We start from the raw sequence: 9,181 nt of genomic DNA, 5'->3' as shown, positions 1-9,181 counted from the left end.
CCAGAAAGGGTTAATATGGAGAGAGAATGAATTTTATTAAGCTAACTGACATAACTAAGAAAAATCAGAGAAAGCTTCAGGAGTGAAAACCCTTTATCAGAAAAATGCTGGACCAAATAAATAAACTGTCTAAGGAAAAAAAAGGAGAGGAGGGGGTGGAAGAGTGATAAGTAAAAGCCAATAATGGATTTGCGAAGAACAAGTCATGTCAAACTATTGTAATTTCCTTCTCTGACAAAGAGACAGACATTACAGATAGAAAAGAATAAGTACACATCATTTTTCTTGATTTATTAAGGCTTTTGACACTCTCACACAACATCACAAACAGTCTGGGGAAATATAGTTGATGAAACTATTTGATGATGGCTGCAGAATGAGCTGGAAACAAAGTACATACTCAAAAACATCAGAATCTCACCATCAAAATTAAAGATAGAGAGATTGGTTAGTAAGATCAACAGGTAGCTGCCTGGGTCTACTCCTACTGAGTAATTCCATTAGCAGCTAGAGAGAGGGAATTTAAAGTAAATTTGTTACACCTGCAGCTGATAGAATGCTAATGGGCTGTAAACAGTGTGAACCTGTAAACAGGTGCAGGGGGAAAATTAAACAGACCCAAGCCATCACCAATTCACCGTGCTATCTATCAAGGCTTACCTAGGATTCTAAAAAACAATTTCTTCACAGTCGCCCTGTCCTTGGGCTTAGAAACTACCTATGCCAAGTGTAGGAAAAACAGAGCAATTTTTTAGACAAAATGTACACGTCTTATGTTGTGTTAGGTTCAGAGATGCTTGTAAACTTATTGGGAGCACTGCAGAGGTGAGGAAGCAGTAGCTAGGTGTTGGGTAGCCACTGCCCTTTCGGAACACAGGCACGAACCAGATGTCAGACTGAATATAGCTGGAGAGGGCCCAGACCAGGAAGCTATGTGGGGCAGGAGAGAAGACAGTGGGGTGGGAAGCCAGACGTAAGTGCAAGCAGCAAATCACATTTGTAATTAATCACAATGTTAAACACATTTTCCTAGAAGTAAGGTTGCAGTGAGAGATTGATAGACCACAAAACCCACGTACCTCAAAATCAGGCTGGGTGCTTGCATAGAGAAGACATACAGGTGGAACAATACTTTGGCTCTGATTGCGTGCTGCCATGTGCATGATGGCAAACAGCTCCTCCTGCTCCATCTTTGAGAGCCAGCCTGTGTGATTCAGGGGATGTCTTTGGAAATTCTTATGGATGTTATGGTTTTCATGAGTCTGTAGTGGCCTTATGTCACGAAGGCAAAGGCCGCCTGGGATGGGATGCCTGGGACTAGCTTAATATTCATCAGTACTTGCATCAGGTTCATGGTGCCCCTCTCTGATGTTGCAATCTGCTCAATATACCTGTTCTCAGCTGTACTTCAGCAAAAAAACAACCAACAGAACAAAACAAAACAAAACAAAAAACACTGCCTTGTTCCTGTGTAAGCAATACTGAAGCTTTCTTCTCTCTTCTCCTGCCTGCATTTATCGTCTTTTATGAAGCCACAGAAACAGAAGTGCCACAGATGCTTTCCCGCCTTTTGCTCCTGTCAGGAACGCTTGGGTCTAGCTACTCCCTATGGCCAAAGCACCAGGAGTGGTGGGAGCTCTCCATGGGGGTCCATCAGGGCAGGGCCTTGCAGCCAGGGCCCATCCTGCCAGGAGCTGGGGGAAGCAGGCACTCCCAGGGAGCTAGGCCAGGCCAGGCCAGGCCACGTCATGAGCCTGAGCGTTGGCTTAGCTCAGCAGGACTCGTGGCTGGGGAGATGAAGCCCAGCCTTGCTGCAGTCTCTGTATGGGGCTGACATGGAGGCCTGGGCCTGGGCAGGGTTGCCCAGGGTTGCTAGGCCTGGAGAATCAAGACTAGCAGGACCTTCATGGCTATGGCAGTCTCATTCTCTCTGGAAAGACTTGTGAGTCTCTGGTGAGAGAAATCCTGATAAAAAATTATGTAATGTTTGAAAGCGCTCCATAATTTGGGAGTATGAGAAATTTGTGTCTAAGAATGATTTCACACTGTGTTATGGCAAGAGCCGTAGAAGTTGTGCAGGTGGATGCAATACATCCATAACGTTTTAGGCACAACTTCATTTGTACATCCAGTCCTCTGGAAAAGTTCTTCACCAGAGTGTGTTCAGGCACTGGAACAGGACAGTGGTCATGGCATAGTTCAAGAAGTGTCTGGACAACATTCTCTGTCTGATGAGAGCTCTCAGGTCTGATTTTTGGGTGATCCTGTGGGAAGCCAGGAGTTGGACTCAATGATCCTTATGAGACCCTTCCAACTCAGGATATTCTATGATTCTTTGATTCTCTGCTTTTAATTAATACTTAAGGTAAAAATTGCAAGACAACCACTCTCCCCTTAGTTACTAATTTGATACTTTTTTTTCCTCTCTTTACTATTCAAATAACCCGATGAAAATGTTGCTGCTGATTGACCAAACTAACTGTCCTCATAGGTACCAGACAGGAAGACTGATGGGATGGAGAGCTATTAGAAAAAGCTACTGACAAGGTACATACTTACATCCTAATAACTGGCATTAGCTTCTGAAATCACATACTGTGCACAGTGAAAATTATCAGTGCAGAAATTATGATTGTAGCTAAGAAGCAATACCTGAAAAACACTATTCATTTTAATGGCAAATTACTGGGTAAGTTTCAAAGCTGAAGGAGGAACAGTTGTAGTTTACACCATTCCTGTATAAAGTGATACAGATTTACAGGATATAAAATATTGTGTCCTACAGAGTGCGAGTACAATTTAGGTTAGCTCAACTCTTGCCCAATGAAAAATTATTTTTACTTCTCTTCTACCACGGAAAACCAATGCAAAGGAAACAGGAGGAGGCAAAATGAAAGCAAAATAAAACAAAACAATCCACAAACAAAAATGAGCAAAAGAAAAACAACCCACCAAAAAATCAAACTGACTGTATTTATATTGTCACTTTTGCTGTCCTGTCCCAGCTGAGAGGTATGATGGAGCTCTTTATTAGAAACTGAATAGCAAAAAATACACTGCAGAACAATTTATTCGCTCTTACATATGGAAGAAGATAGAGCCCACAGTTCTGAAATATTTTATTCATCTACTAAAAGATACAACCTAACCTCTGTTTATAAACCAGGTTAGCTTTGTTCACCACTATTTCAACTGAGTTTTAGAAGAGAAACAGCATGCAGAAAGTCTTCATCTCTGCTAAAACTCCTTACTTGGACAGAGACACTTATCTTGAAAGTATACATCATTTTATTATGATTATTGAAATGCTGCATTACCTGCAGCATTTACTACCTAGAACTCATTGCTTGCAACAAATGAGCAGTAAACATCAGTGACATGGATGTGTACATTTTGCACTAGGTTTGGTGCTATAAAGCAAATGAATGAAGCTAATCAAGCTGCCTACCTCATGATTGTTTTTACAGTTCACATCCAGCTGAGTTTACAGCATAGCAGCAAGAAAGGGATATAACAAAAGCATTTCACAAGGGCAATTTGAAAATGTAATTGGTTTATGTCATTGTCAAAGCCAACAGGGGCACAAGTTTATAGGACAACTGTAAGAGGGCACAAATACTACTGGTATGAAAACTACCTTGCATTTAACTACATGGAAATTAGCATGTAGTGGCAGGATAACAACAGAGTGAGTACCATATCATTACAAGATTATAGCCTTCTGAACCCAAAGGCAAGAATACAGGTTATATGCTAATTAATTTTGGATCTACTAAAGGTAATTACATAGTAATCTTCATGTAGTTACATGGTGCTTAATAGGAAACCCTGTTAACTAATCATATAATTAAAGAATAATTGCATGATTCTCCTGCCCTGTGACATATATGGTGGCCAGATATATTAAAACTGTTGGATTTTCACAGTACAGACTATCCCTATCATAGGACTTTAGGGCAATACCATGCCCCCTGAGATATTAATATAGACAAGAAAAAAGTACCAGAAGTCAAGCTATTTGCTTCTTTCTCAATACTCAGAAAACAGCACCTCACACTCAGCACAACCATTTGTTTCCAAATGATTACTTGAAAGAAAATCTCAGTTGACTTTTTTCTTATTTTTGCACTTTTCTCTATGATTTCTGTAGCCTCTCAGTCATGGCCACCTCCTCTTCTCTTTTAGGCACCTATTGATCATCCACCTTCACTTGTTCAGAATTCTTTTTTAAGTTTTTTTACTATTTTGTTGTGAAAACTCCATTAACCACGTTTCTCCTTTTTTTTTTTTTTTTTTTCTTCTTCCCCTTTCCATTTTCTGCTTTCTTTTCCTGGGGACTCTCTTTGTCTCATCTCCTTTCTGCCAAGAACACTGCCATGCAAGTAATAGATAGGAACGTTATTGGAAATCTTCCATTAGACTTTCCAAAATCAGAACTGCAGCCAGAAAGGCTCCTCCATTTTCTTTCCATTAGCCAAACATCCTCTGCATTTCTTCAGCAAGAGTCACTCACTGCTGCCTAATTCTTTTCTCACTGCTGATACGTAGGCATTTCTAACAATTCCTACCAGGTAACACCATTGACCACAGAAAATGTTGCACAGCACAGCCAACAGGAAAAGAGGAAGACAAACAGTGTGGTTCAACACAGAATGCTGGTCAGAATGCAGATAGTCATGAACTGCTGATAATAGAAGAATTTTCTCTCCAAAATGGAGTGAAAAATGGGAATTTGCCAACAAATTAATAACACCAAAAATAAGGTCCAGTAAGTAAAAAATTTTTCATTCTTGTTTACATCTTTTTTTTTTGGTTCTATATTTCATTTCATACCGACTAACATTGGAGTTATATAATAGTATAATCTACAGGAAAAAATAGAAACAAGCAAAAAGATCCAACCACAAATCAGCATCCTTCAATTTCAATATAAAATTTTCTGTCCTCTTAAAATAAAAAGGTCTATTCAAAAATTTCCAAGCATGCATAATATTAAGTTTGTTCCTGAGGTTTCCGTAGCCTGTTGGGAATACAGAAATCTCCATTCAATTCAAAATGTGAAAGCAAGTGAAATGTCAGACTAATAAACTGCTACAATGATCAATCATCCATGATACCATGAGCTGTGAGAGGACCGCACTCTCCGTCCAGTTTTAAAATACCACGTCCTATTCACTGCCCTGCTGATGCTCAAGACTCAAACTGTTGCAGAGCCCTGCAGGAAGGAAAGAAATGACCTTTTTTAAATTTTGTTTTGACAGACCTCACTTTTCCTGACCAGCGCACAGCACTAGGAGTGGGTGCTTCCCATTCTCAGTAAGTGGCAAACAAAATAAAGATTGGTATAAATGATGAAGAGAAGGAAGGCTCCACAAAAAGGCAAAGAGTTCCACAAAAAAAGGAGGTAAAGCTAAAGGTCAGTGCAATAGGAACATTTGAGTATATAGAGCTAATAATACTGTCCATAAAATGGGGAAGACAAAACAGAGTGAAAGTGATGACCAATGACATGATTGAATACAAGCAGTGACAGCGTAGTGCTCTCACTTTTACTTTATTATTTAATATTTGTTGATCCTTTGCTTCTCACAAATTTACAGAGCTTCATTTGCCTCACAATAACCATGGACTTGGCAATCTGCTGTCGCTCTTGAACTGACCACAGCAGCCTGAAGAGTGAGCTGTGCTGAGGGACAATAGCTCACGTAAGTGCATAGAAAATATACATTGATTCAGTGTTTCTAGTCTACTGAGCTTCTCTAGCACCTCAGCAGGACATACAGCTCCCATCTGAGGGGGGTTGAAGGAGCAGGACAGACTGGATCCACTCTATTGCACCAGCAAGCCAGAGATGTTAGGAAATGCCATTCCTGTAAGTAAAGCTGGGCCTCACCTTTATATTGTACAGCTCCTAGAAGGGATACTGCAATGCTTATAAAGTTTAAAGGTAGCAGTAGCATCTTTTGTTAGACCTCTTGGTGGAGTTGGAAAGGTGGGCAAGGTTTTGTCTTTCTTCATATCAACAACAGTTCTGCAACACTGAGTTGTATACTGAAGCTTTTGTTTCTAACCCAGAGGCAAACTTTTGGTATTGAGAGCTTTTTAGCTTTTCCACTTCTCCCTGCTCATTCCCTAGAAGATACTCTGCACCTTCACACCTTACATTGGTCTGTCAGAATTGCAGCAAAAATACTACATCAAATGGAAGCAGCCTCACAGTTCATGGCTGTCATTTATAGCTTTATAAAATAGTATGCGCAGGTTGTACTTAATGAGGCTGAAACTCCTTGGTTGCACCCCACTGTAAACTGGGGGCACAAAGCTAAGGTGTGTTAGGTATCACACTCAGCATCATGCTGTTAGCATGCCAAATCATACCACACGCCCCTACTAAATAATTGGCACTTTAAAAAACATTATTTTATTCACATAAATTTCAATCCCACAGCTCTTTGTATAATCCTAGTATAAATGCAAGTTCAGAGGTCGTTGCAAAAGTAACAGGAAGCAAGAAAAAAAGACAACTAAATTCTTTCACAGCCATTTCTACCTCAGAATTAGAAGAAAAAGAAAGAAGGCTGTGTGCCAGCCATGTAAAGTACTCCCAAGTCTCATGGTGTGTTTCATTCCTGGATCCCTGAGCATCTAATGATGGTTCAGAAAGAAGAAAACAAAAGCCTATGTGTGTCAGGAGAGTTCCCAGAAAGGTAATGTGGCACTGAAAAATTATGTCTGATTGTGACGCGTTTTGGCACTGAAACAAGTCTGCTGGTCCATCATATTCACACTACACAGCAGTTCCCACGTGTTCAGAATTAAACGGGCAGCTTGCTAACTAACAGTCCCTTAAGAGCAGGGGAACATATTTGCATATGGACTTGGTGTCTTGGTTAGTCATTGTTGTGACAAATGACTGGACAGTTAAGTAAAGTTAAGCAGTAAGCACAAGTGGCTCACAGTATTACTTCAATTTAGAGATAATAAAGACTTATTAATTAACAACAACGATTACTAGAGCCTGTGAGGTTATGAACATTTTTTTTTTACATGCTAAAAGTCTGTTTACTATGCTGATATTGACATTTTTCAGAACTGCAAATCCATTGTATTGGCATACAGAAATAAGCTTCCAAAGCAGATTATGGGTTATTAAAGGACATTAGAGTGAAGAGACCACGTTTGTGTTCATCATTTTTCCTCTGCAGCAAATACACCCAGAATTTGGAGGTGAATAACCCATTCCTCAAAGGCCCATGATTGTCCTTCAGACCCAAAGGGGAAAATATCAACAGAAGTCAGAAGTTGGGGAAAGGAAGAAATTAAGATATTACCCTCTCCATCTTTTCCTCTTTCTCTTTGCACCACCTTTGGGACGTCATGACACAGTGTCACAACAATCATTTTAGCTCCAAAGCCATTACATTAGTGTCTTCTTTCTCCTCAATATGTGCAGTTCTGGATCACTGCTTTGAGCAGCTCTGGAGCTGCCTGAGAACACCACAAGTATGTTCCCTCAGCTGAAGCATGCAGTGAGTTGAGGGGAGAAGCTCTGCTCCTCACAGATACAGAACAAGTGGTTTTCCTAGCTCTCAAAACAACTTTTAGTCACTGATCTTATCTGTATATCCGTTACTTCACAATTTTAACACATTATTTGCGAAATCCCCAGAAGCCCTGGCTGTGACTAAGAAGTATACAGGGATTGCTGTTATGTTACAAGACTGCCAAAACTAGACATGTCAACATCTAATGAAAATGGAAACACGCTGGTCATTTGGAAAATGCAGGCTTTCTTACTCTGTGCAAGCAGGCAGTCACCAGGATTTTGGGGTGGCAGAGACTGACAAACAGTACAGCAATCTATCAGTTGTAAGAACTATCATTTGCCACAGGAAGCTCTTTGGGGTCATACCTCTGAATTTATACAGAAAACATACTGACTCACTTGGCAGCTGTGATCAAGACATTTTACGTGGCCAGAAGCACCAACCTTAAAGTGTTTGGCAGAGACCAGTTACTAATGCTCATGCTGTGAATATGTTTCCTCGTGCGTCCTTCTTTTCATCTCTCTCTTTCCATCCTGGATGGAAGTAGCTCACCTCTTTGCCCTTTACCACACAAAGGCTGTTGTTACTGAGGAGCTCTTTGTGCTAGCACTCTTTCATCAGACCAAGGAAGAAGAAATAGAGAGGAAGTACAAATAGGAAAGCAGTTCATGTGAAGAAATGCCCTGAACAAAAAGTCAAGAAAGTAAATTCGCATGACTCAGTCACCCTTTTATTTCTCAGGCTTCTTATGCACATTTGAGACATTGCCTGAATCTGAGGATACAAGAAGCATTGTCGAGATGAACAATTCTGAGAAAATGAAAAAGCTCAGCAAAATTTCTTAACATGTAATTAAATTTGAATCTTTAAATTTTAAATGTTTACAAACCTAGCAGAAGAATGGCCCAGGGCTGGGAAAACAAAGGCAGAGAGTCTAGGTTTGTAAGTATTGTAAGTTAAATAAAATGTAATTATATAGCTAAAATAAAAACAAACAAAAAAAAAAAGAGGGGGAGAGATGAAGTTGTGTATAATGCATGGAAGTGACTCCTGGGTCTCTGAACACCTGGAGCCTGTCAACAGGAAGCAGAACTGGGACTGAAAGATGCCATTAGTGAAGGAAGACTGCAGCATTGCTAACTGGAGGAACAAAAGGGAAAAAGCAGTAGGAAGGAGGACAGGAACTATATAAAAGAAAAAAATATAAATCAACATGTAAATTAATTGGGTTTTATGCAGTCAACATTTATTGATGAAACACCATTTTTCCAGGAGGTTCCCAGCCTTATGGTGTCTGGTGCATCAGAGGTACAGCTTCAGTCTTAATGTTGTCAGTAGAGATCTGCTTAGTACAAATGAGCAGAAATTACAGTAATTCATATGCTGCTTACAGTCTTTCCTTGCCATCATCCAAGTGTCAGGCGAAAGTTAGATGCAGAATACAGAACCCATCCAACACCTGCACCTGACTGAGGCTGCAGCAACTACACACACTGGGGCAGGCTGAGCCTCCTGCAAGTGTAAATTTGAACCCGTGGCACGGTGCAGTGGCAAGGTGTCCCAGCAGTGTAATTGTCTGTGTCTGTGATGTAAGAGAGAATGAGGATGCTTGCAGCAAAGTCAGCCCTCTTTTC

The 9,181-nt window shown here is 40.3% G+C and overlaps 1 long non-coding RNA gene across 1 annotated transcript; it reads left to right on the top strand.

Annotated features, from left to right (window-relative positions):
- Positions 1 to 303: 303 nt before the first annotated feature.
- LOC109367805 lies at positions 304 to 4,654 on the top strand. Its single transcript, XR_004159936.1, has 2 exons — positions 304 to 2,547; positions 4,572 to 4,654. It is a non-coding gene; the product is annotated as an uncharacterized LOC109367805 (long non-coding RNA).
- Positions 4,655 to 9,181: the final 4,527 nt, after the last annotated feature.

The sequence above is a fragment of the Meleagris gallopavo genome, chromosome 5, assembly GCF_000146605.3.
Source record: "Meleagris gallopavo isolate NT-WF06-2002-E0010 breed Aviagen turkey brand Nicholas breeding stock chromosome 5, Turkey_5.1, whole genome shotgun sequence".
In the NCBI taxonomy this organism is placed as follows: Eukaryota; Metazoa; Chordata; class Aves; order Galliformes; family Phasianidae; genus Meleagris; species Meleagris gallopavo.
This window is presented reverse-complemented; position numbering and strand designations above follow the sequence as displayed.